Raw genomic sequence first — 17,069 nt, 5'->3', positions numbered from 1 at the left:
CCTCTAAGTTTACTGCCCAGAACTCTAGGTTACTTCTGAAACTAATAAAGACAGCGCACTTCCCTGCTGTAAAGATCTCTGTTCAGTCCTCTGTGTGTGCCCTTCATTTTTTCAGGACCTGTCAGTCATGAAGCCCTATTTAATGACCATTGTCATCTTTCTGATCCTCATTCATAAGATTTCAGGTAACTCAAACCTCTCTCAAAGGTTCTGAGGTCCTGCATGAGGTATTTCGGTTTTGATGACATCATGTCAGGCAACATGGGGATTTTACCCTCAGGTTCATAGCATGTCGATATCTTTTACTGGCTTTGTACTTCTAAGACACAATTGAAAATTTGGTGCTTTTGAGTGGTAGAGTGGTGGAGAGGATTGGCATAGGGCAATTTAGGGTAGCAATTTAGGGTAGCATTGAGATGAGAGCTTGGGGTATGAGTTAAGTGTGAGAAATTGAACTCAAGCTGAGGATTTATAAAATGAATCAAGGGGTTACTTGGAAGGTTATGGGTAGTGAGTTATGGTGCAAACAGGTAGGACTTTTGGGTTGGGGTAATGGTAGAAACAAACAGTGGTGAGCTGGAAGTGAGGGATTATATTTATGGAGTTAGGTTGGGCTAATGGTTTGGGATAGGCAGGGTTGGGAATTATATTTGTGGTTGAATGGATCTGGCAGTGAAATTGGGTGAATCTGCAAATTGGAGATGATGGAGTTTGTGGATGAATTGGTTGTTGGGTTGAAACTGGGTATTGGTTTTGGGTGGTTTGACTAGTGTTATATTTGTCTTGGGATTGGGGCTTGGGTGGGCATAGTTCAGAAGTAGAGCTGAGATTGGCATTGAGTTTTGTCAGGTGTTTGATTCAAAAACAGTGAAGGTAGGGTTGATATGGACAGTTTGGGTTAGACTGGGGCAGGAGCTGTGATGCACTCGAATGTCTTATTCAAATCTAACCAGCCTTTGCCCTGTCTTATCCAAGTCTAGCCAGCTCCTGCCCCTGACTAACTGTCTCTGAGTTTCTGTTTGTATGTACTATGGCATCCGAATGCCATTCACTTCATTTCTTTCCTTTTCTCTGTCCCTACCTCATCCATGCTAAAACAAATTTACATTATTTGTTCAGTGGAGAAAGGATGAAAATTCTTTATAAGGAAATCACAGTCAAGAGTGATAGACTTTAGAATTTCTTTGGGCTAATTTTTATTAGTGTGGGTGGCATTGGAGGCCTTTGTATCCTTAACCTGGTACAGAGTGGGTAATGATAAATAGGTGCGGAATGAGGAGATGGATGGGTTATGGTAGCTAAGCTGAAGAACAGTCTAAGGAGTGTAGATTTTGTATTGAAGACAGTGAGAGCTCCCTGTGCCCTATAGACATTATTCAAAGTGATAACAGCCTCTCCCAGCAATTCTACCAGACAGGGAGGAATGTTACAGACAAGACAAAATATATATTGTGAGTCATTATATTGATTTTGTACCCTGAAACTTTCCTGAATTTACTTATTAGTTTTAATATTTTTTTTGGAATGGAATCTTTAGGATTTTCTACATGTAAGATCATGTCATCTGTAACAGAGATAATTTTACTTCTTCCTTTCTAATTTGAATACTTTTTATTTCTTTTTATTGCCTAATTATTGTGGCTAGGAATTCTAGTACTATGTTGAATAGAAGTGGCGAAAGTGGGCATATTTGTCTTTTTTCTGATCATAGAGAAAGCCTTCAGTTTTCACCATTGAGTATGATGTTACCTGTGGGTTTTTCACACATTGACTTTATTATGTTGATGTAAATTCCTTTTTTCCTAGTTTGTTGAGTGATTTTATCATGAAAAGGTGTTGGTTTTTGTCAAATGTCTTTTCTGCAATTAGGATAATCCTGTGTTTTTCCCCCTAATTCTGTTAATGTGGTGTATTACGTTGATTGATTTTCAAATGTTGAAATTAATATCCTTTGTTTAAGGAATTTGGTCATGGTGTATAATCCTTTGAATTTGCTGGTGAATTCTGTTTGCCAGTATTTTTTTTTTTTGGAGGATTTTTGCATCAATATACATCAAAGATATTGGTCTGTTGTTTTCTCGTCTTATAGTGTCTGTGTCTTTGTCTGGTTTTGGTATTTAATGCTGGCCTTGTAAATTGAGTTTGGAAGTATTCCCTTCTCTTCAATTTTTTGGAAGAGTTTGAACAAGATTACTGTTAATTCTTCTTTAAATGTTTGGTATAATTCACCAAGGAAACCATGTGATGCTAGGCTGTTGTTTTTGTTGTTATTGGGAGGTTTTTGATTACTGACTCAATCTCTTTACTTATTAAAGATCTGTTCACAATTTCTATTTCTTCCTGATTCAGTCTTAGTAGGTTTTGTGTTTCTAAGTATTTATCAATTTTATCTAGGTTATCCAATTTGTTGGTATACAGTTGTTCACAAAGTAGTCTCTTATAATCTTTTTTATTTCTATAAAATTGGTAGTCATGTCCCTCTTTTAGTTATTCTTGCCTTTTTTCTTATTTACTTTAGCTAAAGGTTTTTCAATTTTGTTGAACTTTTGGAAAAAACCAACTCTTTGTTTCATTTGTTTTATCTATTTATTTTATTTCTGTGGTTATCTCTACTCTAGTCTTTTTTTTTTTTTTTTTTTTTTTTGAGACAGAATCTCACTTTGTTGCCCAGGCTACAGTGAGTGCCGTGGCTTCAGTCCAGCTCACAGCAACCTCAAACTCCTGGGCTCAAGCAATCCTGCTGCCTCAGCCTCCCAAGTAGCTGGGACTACAGGCATGCTCCACCATGCACTGAGTAGAGGGTGGGGCAAGGGTGAAAAAAACACCACATACGTTTCTATTGTTTTGAGTGTGGCTTTTCTGCATTAGGTGCTTGTTGGTTGCTACAGCTTCTTAACTGCTTTCTAGAGCTCCTACAAGCTACTTTGGTACTGGTGTGGATGTTCATTTGGTGTTTCCATGCACAAATGAGGGCATGGAGTTTCCTAGTCTACCATATAGCTGATGTCACTCAGAATTGCAAGTCATGTGGATCAGAAATTAAATCTTGGATCTCCTTCTTACCAATTTGGGGACTTTAGGAGGAACGTGGTATTTCTTTGTACCTTGGTTTTCTTATCTGAGAAATGAGATAATTACAGGTTGTTGTAAGCTTTCGTTGAAGTAACATAAAAAAATTTTGGCATGAGTAGTGCTAAATGTTTGATAGTAGTTATCATTTTCTTTTTTAATGATCAATAGAGGATTTATTTAAGCAAGAATATATACAGTCATCATTGCCAGACTTAATATGAAATGTTAAATGTTCTATCCAATTTTCCTTCCTGGATAAGTTTTCTTCCCTCTCCCTGTCAGTTTTGAAAACATAGTACCAGAAGAAGAGGGGCCCAATTCCACAGAGAGCTCCTGAGAGTGAGTTCTTGGGAGCGGGTCTGAAATTGGGGTAGATATTTGCTCATCTTGCATGGGTCCAACGAATCAAGGCAGGATCTTCAATGAGCTGTTGGTGGTTGGGGTTGTTGCACTGAAGCAGGTGCTCCTGTCTAAGCCAGGCTCTTCTGCAATTGTTCAGCTTGCCCCCTCCAGGTTTCCAGAGATATTTGGCTATATTTGGCTGGATTGAGGGTGTGGGGCAGAGTGGCTAGGCTCAAGGGGCATATACTTTGGGAATGACATGTTGGTGACTCGGCACACAACTGCACCTCAGTTACGATTTTCTTTCCAAAGGACTCTTAAAAGACATAAATATTACTAATGATTAATGTTTTTAGAATGACAATTATATGTCAGGAACTGTATCACTAAAGTATTTTCAGGCAAAACACTTGCTTACACACGTATATTCCTGAGTGACTGGTTTGTTGGCATGTATATTTTTTTTTCTTTTTTTTTTTCCTTTGAAACATCACAGAACTGAATGTTGGCATGTATATTGACACATTGTTATAAATGTACACCTATGAGTGTTCACAGGAAGTACATGTGTGCATGTTCACTTTGTGTATGATTATGAGTCTATGAATAAATTGCATTGTGCATATGTGTCTGTGTCCATCAGGATGAATTTGACCCCAGCTCCTATGCACTAATTTCTATGTCCTCTGTTGTCACAATTGCATAAGACTAACATAACCATGTATTTCTCAGGAGTCATGAAGCCATACTTCCCAAGACGGAAGTCACCGGCACCTAGAGTTACATGTGAGAAGGATGTAACTCTCTGCCAAGGAATATGCAGAGTGAAGTGCCAAAAACTTGAAGATGATGTACGCTACTGTATAAATGGCAAAAAGTGCTGCCTAAGTTCATCTGCAACCACTGCTACTAATACAAGAGAGAGTGTTGACTGGAGAAAAATACTGATCACCACAACAAGCTCATTTGGTTACTGAAGATTACCAAACTTTTCTGCTTCTGGAAATCTTCTATCTCAAATCCTTTCACTATAAAAATGTATTTAAACCTTGTGCATTTGTCTTTTATTCTATGAAGAGTCATGGTTGGAGGAGGAAATGGGTGGAAACCATAGAATTTGGAAAAATACTCCACCCAAGAAAGAAATTTAAAAAAAAAAAGCCAAGATAGCATAGTGCAAAGGAAAGGAGATTATATTTTACTGATTTCTTATCACAGAGTGAGAAAAAATGTGAAAAAATTGGGTGTCTAAATGACTACTAAACATATGACAGGGTGTCAATACTTACCAGCTATTAAGGAAAAACAGATTTAAAGCTCAGTGAGACATTACTCAATATATGCCAAAATAACTGAGCATATGACAATTCAATATGCTGCCAAGGATGTGCAGTAACTTGAACACTTATATACTGCTGATAGGTATATAAATAAAAAATTGAATATATGTGTTCCACGTGCTTCACCAAACCCACTTGTAGGCATACACAAAAATGAGTATATATATTTATCAAAAAGGCATGTACAAGAATGCTCATAGAAGCATAATTTATCTTAGATCTAAAGTTCACCAACAAGAGAATAAATATATTACATTTCAATGAAAATGAATAGACCGTTTCTCCATACAATAAGTAAAGAAAGCCATAATTCTCTTTTATATAAAGTTTAAAAAGGAAAAGGGGTCCACAGGTCGCTCCTAGGCAAGAAAAAAAAAAAAAAAAAAAAGGAAAAGGGGGTTATATAGCATTAGAAGTCAGGATAGTGATAACCTTTGCAAAGAGAAATGAAGCAAAGTTCTATAATGCTGGCAGAGTTCTATTTCTTGACTTGAGTAATAGCTACATGGGCTTGTTCATTTTGTGATAGTTCATAAAACTATATACTTATGATTTGTTCACTTTTCTTTAGACATATTATACTTTAATTAAAATGATTATTTTTTAAAAAGTGGCCTGAGAGACTGAGGGTTATGGCCAGAATACTCTGCAAGGCTGTGCACAACATGTTGATCTCTGATTGTTATAGCCTTATCCTTTAAGGGCCCAATTTTTCTGAAACTTCTCAGTATCAAGTGAGACATTCTATCCAGGAGAGGGAGGCTTTCTCCTGCATCTTTCAGGTTGAGCCAGACTATGCTGAGAAAACATACTTTGAAATCTTAATGTATTATCATAAAAAAGATCCATTTATCATTCAAAAATTGATGTAAGTTATTAATAAAAATAATGAATTTATTGAAGTCAAGGAGATCTATAAAGAAAATTCTCCGTGAATATCAAAAACTATAAAAGGGTGAGAATCCTTCCCCTCTCTGCACCAATGCCCTTATGTGGGCTGCTGTAGACCCTTCCATTAACAGCTAGAACCTTTTGCCACTACTTCACTGTGGCCTTTGCCAAATGCTACGGTTTGCATGTGGTTTGTTCCTGCCAAAACTCACGTTAAAGTTTAATTGCCAGGGTGGCAGTGTTGAGGGGTGGTGCCTAGTGGCAAGTGTTTGGGTCACGGGGTGGATCCTCCCTGAATAGATTAATGCTGTCTTGAAGAAGCGAGTGAGTTCTCACACTCACAGAAATGGATTAGCTCCCGCAGTCCCTTTTCTACCCGTGCCTGCTCCCCCTGTGACCTTCTGTCATGTGAGGATGCAGTACAAAAGCCCTTGCCAGAGGCCAGCACCATGCCCTTGAACTTCCCAGCCTATAGAATTGTGAGCTAAATAAACCTTTTTTCTTTATTACTTACCCAGTCTCAGGTATTCTGTTATAGCAACATTAAACAAACTAATACACTAGGTAACTAACTTAGGCCAATAGGATGTTAGCAAAAATGTTGCAAGCATAAACTTGAAAAGTTATCATGCATTGAGCTTCATCTAATTGCAGCTACTAAGGAGAGCAGGGAATTTTCATAGGGGGAGTTTAGAATTGAGTCACGTATGCATTGTATACCTTTTAAAGGGTTTGAGAAGAAAAACACAACTGGTAGATTTTGACTTTATAGATGTTCTTCTGGCAACTGTATGGAAAGACCAGAGTGAGTCAAAGCTCTGAAAAGAGAAAAAGAGACAAGTAGGGTGCAAATGCTATAGTATGTCTGTATCAGTCTGCCGGGGCTATGATAACAAAGTACCACAGACCTGGTGGCTTAAACAACAGAAATTTATTTTCTCACAATTGTGGAGGCTCAAAATCTGAGATCAAGGTATCAGTAGAGCTGGTTTCTTCTGAGGCTTCCCTCCGTGGCCATCTTCTCCCATGGTCTTCTGTCTGTGTGTCATAATCATATGCAAAATAATTATGTCCTAATCTCTTCTTACAACATCAGTCATATTGAATTAAGACCCACCCTAATGATCTCATTTTAACTTAATTACCTCCTTAAAGACCCTATCTCCAAATGCAGTCACATTCTGAGATACTGAGGGTTCCAACTTGAACATATACATTTTTTTTCAGGGTGGGGGAGAAGGCAACAAAACTTATTCCATAGCAAAGGGGCAAGAAAAGAGTATGGCTAAACTGAAATGGCAGAGACAGGGTGGACAGCAGGTGCCATGGCTGCCATGGTGTGTGTGTGTGTGTGTGTGTGTGTGTGTGTGTGTGTGTGTGTGTGGCACGAAGGGCAATGAGGAACAGGAAGGTGTCTAGGCTGTATTTTAGCATTGTGGTTGTGTACTCAGATTGAAGGCCACCTTTCCTATTTCCCAGTCTCCCTCTTCATCTTCCACGCCTTTGCTCTCTACGGTGGCATCTTATGAAGTCATAGATAGAGAGTGGGATTTTCACCATAATTTAAAGAATGAAGAAGGCCTTAAGAGTCGAAAGGTGTACAAAGTTTATAACCAAGCCTAACACTTTCATTTTGAAGATGGTCAAACCAAGGCCCAGAGTGGTAAGGTGACTTAGCTGTACCCTATTTGGGCATATGAATTTTCTCTGCACCCTTCTCACTTCTCAACTATGGGCCTGGAATCATGTTTACACTGCTCTCTAAGACTCCTGGGTCCATGTGTGGGTATAATTTCTCTAACCAAAAAGTATATACAAACTCCTGATTCAGGACCATTGGTGTGGTCCGGGTTGAAGCTGAAGTATTGATTGGAATCACTGTGCCTAGGGAATCTGGGACTCAGTCTCTGAACCACTTTCCGGATACCCCAAGGACATCTTTTAAGGTCAGGACATGAATGCTGCCCCATAGTATTATGGTCAGGGAAAATGAGAAAACTGACGTGAATGTACCTTGAGAAACACCTTGAAGGGTTAGTGGCTGCCATTATTGTGATGATTGCTGTACCTTGCCTTCAGGCTGTGTTCTCCAGGTAATCGTGTCAATAGAGGAGAGGGATAATTTATAACTTTAGACCTGACTGGCATTGAGCTCTGAACTGAGACTGTCTGCAAAATCGCAGCCACTTCAACCAGGGATAATCTCTATTTGTCCTTAGTGATCAGTCAGGCTGGGTTCGTTACACATTTTGCCATAAGAGGGCGCACAAAGCTATTCCTTTCTCCACACTTCCTACATTAATAATTTGGGGTGGGAAGAGTAAAGTGAAACTTTTCTGACTGGAGCCATCTTTTTCCACTTTGAGGAAGCACAATGTCCAGGCATTGTGGGTTCAAAGTCCAGCTGCTGAACTAACTGTGCCATTTCGGGCAAGTCATTTAAACTCTTGTGACTTAGTTTCCTTTTCTGGCAAAGGGACATAATATGATAGAGTTTCTATATCATGGATCTATTGTTAGGACAAATGAAGTCATTTATGCAAAGTATTTAGGACAAAACTTTGCATATAATAAGTTATCAGTAAATGTTGGGCTTTTTAAAAAAAAAAACAAAAAACCTATTTTCTCTTCCATTTGGTAAGGGCAGGAGTAGTTGCCTCCCAGTCAGAGGGGGATGCCAATCTTTGGACAGCCCAGTGTGATTAGGGACTTGAGGTAAGAGATTAATTCCCAGAGTGAGACCATAAGGCAGAGCCTTGAGCTACAGAGACACAAGGAAAGCTTCTGGATCACACTGTTTTATCTCAACTCTCCAGGGTGAGATATTAGATAAGAACCTGGAAAACTTCTACATTTGGAAACTCAGTAGCACCTGGTCAGAGGCTCAGGAATTCGGGATCTAAATCCTATCAAATTTTCTTACTGTGAGAACAGCTATTATTAGTGATATTCTGGGGTACCCTAGAGATTGTTGGGCTAGAGAAGGCCAGAGAGGCAATATTGATAGCTGGAACGAGCATATGATCTAAGCTCCATGCAGATGCTCCAGATATCCATTTCACTGGCTCATAATGACTACTAAAATCTGAAGTTAGAAGTCTTGAATAGATATATAGCTCACCTGTTGTCTCCTTTCCCTTGGGCAAGTCTGTAGCTTCTAGTTTGTTTCACGGATGCAGCAAAAATGTTTCCCCCCACATTTTTCTATTGACTTCTCATGTTCTTTGCATGATTTCCTGCATTGGCCTCTTCCATAAGAGCACCTTCTGGCCAATGTATCTACCAAAATAAACAGAGGTGAGTAAATAAATACATGAAAAAAGTAAATACTATTATATACTAAAGATGTTGGTAATGGTAGTAGTAATAATGGTTAGAGTAAAGTATTGATTTCAACACTTAATGGCATTCTTTGAAATGCTATGAATCTATGCATGTAGAATGCCTACTCCTGGTCATGACATGTAGTGGATACAAATAGTTACCTCCTTTCCTCCAACCAGCTCTAATTGAATTTTATTCCTTCGCTTACAATGTTTTCATCTGTCATTGTTCACGTTCTCACCAATTCTGGTTCTACTTCCTCTATCTAGGTCCTTGTCACGAAGTGGGCCAAAGCTTTCAACCATCTGCTTTTCACCTCTCCATTCATTATTTATCCAAGAGCAATTTTTTGAGTGCCTGTACTGTTGCCAGGCACCGTTCTAGGTGCTTGCCCCCACAGGTGCCTGGACCAGGATGCTGAGCATTGGATGATCAATTTATAATGCTGAGCTGCAGGTGATGTTCTGGGTGGTGTAACACTTTGCCCTTCTCTGATTCATTATCTGGGTCAATCAGAGTGAAGACCCAGATTCCCCAGAACATTGGATTCAGCTGAGACATGACTATACTATCTTAGTCTAAATTACAGATTCTTTCCACTTGTCTTTTCCCCAAAATCCCCTTCTGGGAGATAATTCCTAATTCTCTTCTCCTCACCAGGATGTCCAAACTGGAAAAATCACTCATATTGACTCTAACTCTTCTGGTCCAATGTTTCATGAGTCAATATGAAGATTCTTTCTCCAAAATGTCTCTCACATATGTGACTCCCTCATCTATTCCAATTACCCTCATCAGAGTTCAAGGCAAGCTAAAAAACAACTTAGGAGTTGCCCAGAATAACCTTCTTTTGCTTCTAAAACATCTGACTGATTGGCAAAGACTTTCAGCTTGAAAAGCTGATCCAAGAGAAGATGTGATTTCCAATAGCAATGACCCAAAAGGAAATCATGAAATTGAAAATGATAAATTTTAGAGTCCCCAGAAAGGCTTAGGGGAAAAATTTTCTATTGGAAAGTTATTCACCACCTGGCCAGGAAGCCTGTTGCATTTTTAGAGAGCTTCAACCATGTTCAATCTGAGGTCCAGAATCTTATTTATTTATTTATTTATTTATTTATTTTTTGCCCCTAATGCATTCACAAGATTTTTTTATTTGTTATTTTCTGTTTTTTTCAGAATCTTTTGCTGTAACCCCAGCTCTACACTTTGAGCCATTTTTTTTTTCACAAACCTGTAGATATCTGGCATCAACCTACACATTTTTCACTACTCATTCCAAGACAAGAGTAAGAGGCCTCCTCTGCTTGCTTCGAAGGAGGTTTCAAAGCCAAACAAGAAAGGAGAGGTGAAATAGTGCAATTAGGTATTGCAAGAGGTGCTATCAACTGGAAGTGGGGTTGAAATGAGAGACACCCGGGACAAGATTGTTGACATTTGGGCCAGAGGCGTTAAAGGCACTAAGGATGTCGCTTCTGTGCACGGAAGGCACTTCATATAAAACAGCTTGGCCTCTGTGGATAGGCTCTGGGTTCCCTAGCGAGAGGCACCATCATGGTCGGGGGTGACAGGCTGCCCTTTTTATGAGGGCATATTCATTCTATGACTTGTCATCAGATCTCATCTATCCCCATGGACGGTTCTCATTCCCACGTATGTTCGGCTTTTCAGTGATTCTATGGGTAGGACCCCATCCTTACTCCCTATCCCCTCCTGTCCATGGTTCCCCTCCTTCTCCATGGGTCCATGGTTCTGTTTACCTTCAGAAGTCTGAGCCAGGACCACAAGGACAGCTAAGGCCAGGAACAAAAGTCGAATGTCTCCTGAGAGGGGTGAGGAACGAGCAGGCTGCATACTGAACGCATACAGGGAAAGCTGGGTCTGCACTTGGCATTTTATTGACCTAGGTAGGGCTGAGTCACAGATGATAAATTAGAGAACGGCAGAGTGTTACATCACCCAGAAGATCATCTGCAGCTCAGCATTATAAATCGATCATCCAATGCTCAGGGGCCTGCCCTAGACATCCTCTGGGAAGGTGAAGGGCATTAGCGGAGGAGGCACACACACATTCTCCGCAAACCCATGGCATTGTGGAGGATAGACCCCTCTCCAAGAAGCCCTTCCTGTTGGTCGTTGATTCTGCCGTCTTACGTTCTCACAGCCTCTCTAGGTGTTTATCATGATGCACCGGACCCAGGTGTCTTTCTAATTCATCCGTCCTACCAGACTGATACCCTCAAAGGAAACTTTTAATAGATGGTGAGACCCTTGGGGGCAGAGACAGGCTGTCATTTCCGTATGTCCAGAGTGTAGGGTAAACATGTGTTGAAAACATTCAATGAATAGCACGTACGGCATTTACTTGTGTCATGGTGGGTCTTAGAGTTGGCATTTCTCCACTAAGAAAATACAGGCACAGAGAGTGGAAGAGAACTTTCTAGGGTCCCCCTGTGAGCAAGAAAGAATCAAGCGAGACCCCTCATAACCCAACTTGTTGTCCAGTTCTTTTAAGCTACAATTTTATCCTATTTTCCTACTCCACATCCTTAATATTGGCCATGTCTGGGCCTTTCATGGACTCCAGCCTCAAACCATAGAGCAAGAATCGGCCCCACAGGTTCTGCAACAAAGAGGACGTGGAAGAGGGGATGGCCCAGGCTCCATCAGGAAGGCTGTCTGCGAGCCCACTTGGGCTTCCTGTTTTGGGTTCTTGGTCCTGCCTCATTGTTCTTTTACACCTTTCCCTGGCCCCCGTGCTCTTCTGTTCTACCTCCTATTCCTGCAGGCAGGCAGCGGGGACGGCCCGATGGGGTTCAGGAAATTTGTTTTGCCCTTCGGATCTGGGAAGGACTTTCTCCAGGAAAGTGATAAGCGAGAATGCCACCCGCTGAACTTTCACCGCCTGCGGCAACTACGCCAGCTTTGCGCACACGACCCCCAGCATCCTCACAAGAGCTCTCATGGGCAGGTGTGATTTGCTCAGGGCTCCACAGTGCTTATGGAGTGAGGTCTGGATGCAGATTTGGTTACCTGTCCCCAGAGCGCGCGTCGTCTCTCTGTCATTCTAGAGGATTATGCCTGAGTAATGATGGAAGGAAAGGCCTGTTTAACCTGGAAAGCAGTCATGAGCCAAGAGAGTCGTAGTTGTTATTTTCGAGTATCGAAAAGGCAAGGTCCATGCGAGCCCTGAGGGCAGAGCTAAGAGGCCTGGGTGGAAAATTGCAGGGGGGCAGGTTTCAATCAGCAAAGAGACCTCTGATGGTCTGAACCATCTGGATGATGATTGGACTGCCTGGAGAAGGTGGCTCCCAGTGTCCTAATGCTGCACACCCAGTCAGCATGGCTGTCCCCTTAGATTCTGCAAGGGGGACCACTGAATTGACTGAATGTGGGCCTGGGGACTGGCACAAGGCTAGGCAGTGAGCGTGTGTGTGTGTGTGTGTGTGTGTGTGTGTGTGTGTGTGTGTAGGGGCTAGGTGGCTATTTTGAGCAGGGTAGTCAAGGAAAGACTCTCTGAGGCAGTGACACAGAGTAGCACTTAAATGTACTGAGGAACTGAACCGCATAGACATCTAGAATCTTCCAGGCAGAGAGAACAGCAAGAGCAAAGCCCCTGAGGCAGAAGTGTTAGGCATCCTAGGAAGAGCAAGAAGTCAAGTGTGGCTGGAGTACAGTGAGTGAATGAATAAAAGCAACTAAAATCATAGAGGCAGGCTGGGAGGCCCTTATTAAGGGCCTTATGTCAGATCTCAGAGGGCCTTATTAAGGACTTTGGAATTTCTTTACAATGTGATGAGGAACAGTGGTCTATATTTTAAGTGATCTTTCAAATCTTTTTTTTTTTTTTTTTTTTTTGAGACAGAGTCTTGCTTTGTTGCCTAGGCTAGAGTGAGTGCCATGGCGCCAGCCTAGCTCACAGCAACCTCAAACTCCTGGGCTCAAGCAATCCTTCTGTCTCAGCCTCCCAAGTAGCTGGGACTACAGGCATGTGCCACAATGCCCGGCTAATTTTTTCTATATATATTAGTTGGCCAATTAGTTTCTTTCTATTTATAGTAGAGACGGGGTCTCGCTCTTGCTGAGGCTGGTTTCGAACTCCCGACCTCGAGCAATCCGCCCGCCTCGGCCTCCCAGAGAGCTAGGATTACAGGCGTGAGCCACCGCGCCCGGCCTCAAATCTTAAAGTTTGTTTCTGTCTATGAGGCATCACTTTCTCCACCTGCAAAGTAAAGTATTTGGGCTAAACTAGTGTTTCCTGAAATGTGTGACCCACGTCACTGGCAGTATGTGTGTTTGTTTTGGTGGAACAATAAAGTGTATGTTTTTAATATTTATTTTAATGCTCATTTGAGGGGGGGAAATCACTAATCCTTGATCTGGTGATTTTATAGATAACATCACTCAGGATTTGGGCTGATATGGATTTAAGTAAATGGATTGTGTTGGTCTCTGTAAGAAATATTAAGTACATAATATGACAGGCCATGAATGATATGGTAAAAAAAGTTTATAGCAGCACCTCTTGTATTATCCTGGATAGAGCTGGAGCCCATTCTACTAAGTGAAGTATCACAACAATAGAAAAACAAGCACCACGTGTACTCACCAGCAAATTGATATTAACTGACTTAACTGACCAACACTATGTGCACATATAGTAGTAATATTCATCAGGTGTTGGGCAGGTGGGAGGGGGAGGATGGGTGTATACACACCTAATGAGTGTGGTGCACACCGTCTGGGGGATGAACATGCTTGAAACTCTGACTCGAGTGGGGCAAAGGCAATATATGTAACCTAAACATCTGTACCCCCATAATATGCTGAAATTTTAAAAAGTTTATAAGGTGGCATACAAATGGCTGAAGTTTGTGCTAGAAAATTGATAAGGACCATTCTATGAAATAGAAAACTAAAGCTCAGAGAGGGCAATTGACTTTCATAAGTGCACACAGCTGGTAAGTCATGGAGGCAGAAACTGGATCTTGGTCCATCTGACTCTGAATCCATTGCTCCTTGCACCAGGGAACACTATCTCACCAAACATTTAAGTCTTCTGATTTTAACTATGTCTTCATTTGATTATTTTATTAGCTTTTTATTTTAAAATAATTATAGATTAACAGGAAGTTTAATCTATAATGAGTGTACCTTTTGCCTAGTTTCCCCCAAATATTATATTTTGGATAGCCATAGTACAGTATCAAAACCAGGGAATTGACAATGTGTTTGTACAGTGCTAGGTCATTTGATCACAGGTGTAGATTAGTGTAAGCAATCAACACTATTCAATCAACCATTCAATCACTACAAAGATCTCTCTTGTGCTGCTCCTTTATCACCACACTCAACCCCTTACTTCCCTACCATCCCTACCCTCTGGAAACTACCAATCTGTTCCCCATCGGTATAATTTTGTGATTTTGAGAATGTTATGTCATAGAATCATACAGTTATGTCACCTTTTGAGATTGTTGTGTCCTCCAATCGTGTGTTTCCTTAGTTGGAGTAGTATTCCATGGTATGGATATACCACAGGCTGTTTAACCATTCACCTCTTGTAGAACGTTTTGATTGTTTCCAGTTTGGGGTTATTACGAATAAAGCTCCCATGAACATATTTGTACAGGTTGTTTTTTGGTTTTTTTGTTTGTTTGTTTTTCTTTACTGCAAATGTAAGTTTTCAATTCTCTAGAAAAATGCCTAAGAGTATGATTGTGGGATGTATAAGTGTAAGTTTACCTTTTTAAGAAGCTGTACCATTTAACATTCTCATTAGCATTGTCGACGTGATTCAGTTTCTCCTCACCAGCACTTGTTATTGTCACTATTTTTAATTCTAGCTATTCTAATAGGTATGTGGTGGCATCTCATTGTGGTCTTAATCTGCAATTTCTTAGTTGTTAGTGTTGTTGAACATCTTTTTAAAATTTTATTTATTTTGACACATAATTGTACATATTTATGGGTACAATGTGATATTTTAATACAGGAATACATTGTGTATTGATAAAATCAGAGTAATTGGCATGTCCATTACCTCAAACATTTATCGTTTCTTTGCAGTGACAACATTCAAAATCTTGTCTTTTAGCTATTTTGAAATGTATCCTGCATTGTTGTTAACTAAAGTTACCTACTGTGCAATAGGACACCGGAATTCATTCCTCTTATCTAATTATAACTTTGTACTTGTTGACCAGTCTCTCCCCATCCTTCCCTCCTCTCTGGCTTCTCTGGTCTCTGGTAACCATTGTTCTATTCTCTACTTCTCTGAGATCAACTTTTTAGGTACCACATATGAGCGAGATCATGAGATCATATGGTATGTGTATTTCTGGGTCTGACTTATATCACTTAAGATAATGTCTTCTGGGTTGATCTAAGTTGTTTCAAATCAGAATTTCATTCTCTTTTATGGCTGAATAGTATTCCATTGTGAATATATACTACATTTTCTTTATTCATGCATCTGTTGCTGGACACTTAGGCTGATTTCGTATCTTGGCTATTGAGAATACTGCTGCAACAGACCTGGGAGTGCAGATATCTCTTCAACACACTGACTTCCTTTCCTTTGGTTATATACCCAGTAGTGGGATTGCTGGATCGTGCGGTAGTTCTACTTTTAATTTTTTTACAGACAAAATTATTTTATTTTACTTATTTTATTTCAAAATATTAAGGGAATACAAGTGTTTCTGTTAACATGGATGAATTGTATAATGCTGAAGTCAGGGCTTTTAGTGTGACTGTCACCAGGAAAATGCTCATTGTACCCAACAGGTAAGTTTTTGTCCCTCATATCCCTTCTACCATCTCCCCTTCTTGGTTTCCAATGTCCTTTACACCTCTTTGTCCCCACATGTATATGTTATTTTTATTTATTCATTTTTGAGACAGAGTCTTGCTCTGTTGCCCAGGCTAGAGTGCCGTGGCATCAGCCTAGCTCACAGCAACCTCAAACTCCTGGGCTCAAGCGATCCTTCTGCCTCAGCCTCCCGAGTAGCTGGGACTATAGGCATATGCCACCATGCCCGGCTAATTTTTTCTATATACTTTTAGTTGTCCAGCCAATTTCTTTCTATTTTTAGGAGAGACAGGAGTCTCACTCTTGCTCAGGCTGGTCTCAAACTTCTGAGCTCAAATGATCCTCCCGGCTTGGCCTCCCAGAGTGCTAGGATTATAGGTGTGAGCCACCACGCCTGGCCTGCTGGGGTTTTGTTGTTGTTGTTGTTGTGTGTGTTTTTGCAGACATTTCTTCAACATACTGATTTTACTTCCTTTGGCAACATATCCAGAAGTGGCATTGCTGGATAATATGGCAGTTCTATTTTTAATTTTTTGAAGAAACTCCATACTTAAATTGCTGCCTTCATGGACGTGATGTGAACATGAAGTTCCCCTCTTGATCCCCTGTGTGATGCCACATGAGGCTTGGATATGCCTACAGGTTGCCAGCACAATTAGAGCATGATGTTCCAAGAAAAGGATCATTACTTTTGCCCTGCAGGGAGTGCTACCTTTCTTGGAGAACTTGGTGTGCTATTTGAGATCTACTGAGGCATGAATGTGCTCTTGGTATTCCCATTTATTTGCTCCTTATTTCATTGTGTTGTGTCAGAATGACACAATATATCCATGCAGCAATAAACCCATGTAAATACTTTTCCAAACTTTACAAACTCTCAGTGGTGAAAATGTGATGCAGTTATGGCCAATGGTATTATGCATAGTATTTTTTGTAGGGTATCTGGTCAGAAGCTTAAAAGAGAGGAGTAAAAGATCCAAGAGACATGTATATTAGCCTTTGCCTTTCTGCTTCCTTTTACATGAAACATGGTCATAATATTGGAGGTGATGCTGTCATCTTACAGCCACTGGGCAAAAGCACATGCTAGGAATGTATTAAAAGAAGGGTAGAAGTTGCCTCATATTTGATATCATTGTGAAACTGTTATACATTCCATGATTTGATGTTATATGAGAAGAATAAAACCTTAATTTGTAAAAGATAATGGTTTTCATGTTTCATATTATAGCCTACTGTGCTTCCTAACTGATAGATTATGTGTTATAGATGAAATATGATTTAGG

Source organism: Microcebus murinus, chromosome 16 (genome assembly GCF_040939455.1).
Source record: "Microcebus murinus isolate Inina chromosome 16, M.murinus_Inina_mat1.0, whole genome shotgun sequence".
Taxonomy (NCBI): domain Eukaryota; kingdom Metazoa; phylum Chordata; class Mammalia; order Primates; family Cheirogaleidae; genus Microcebus; species Microcebus murinus.
Note: the sequence above shows the minus strand (reverse complement) of the source record.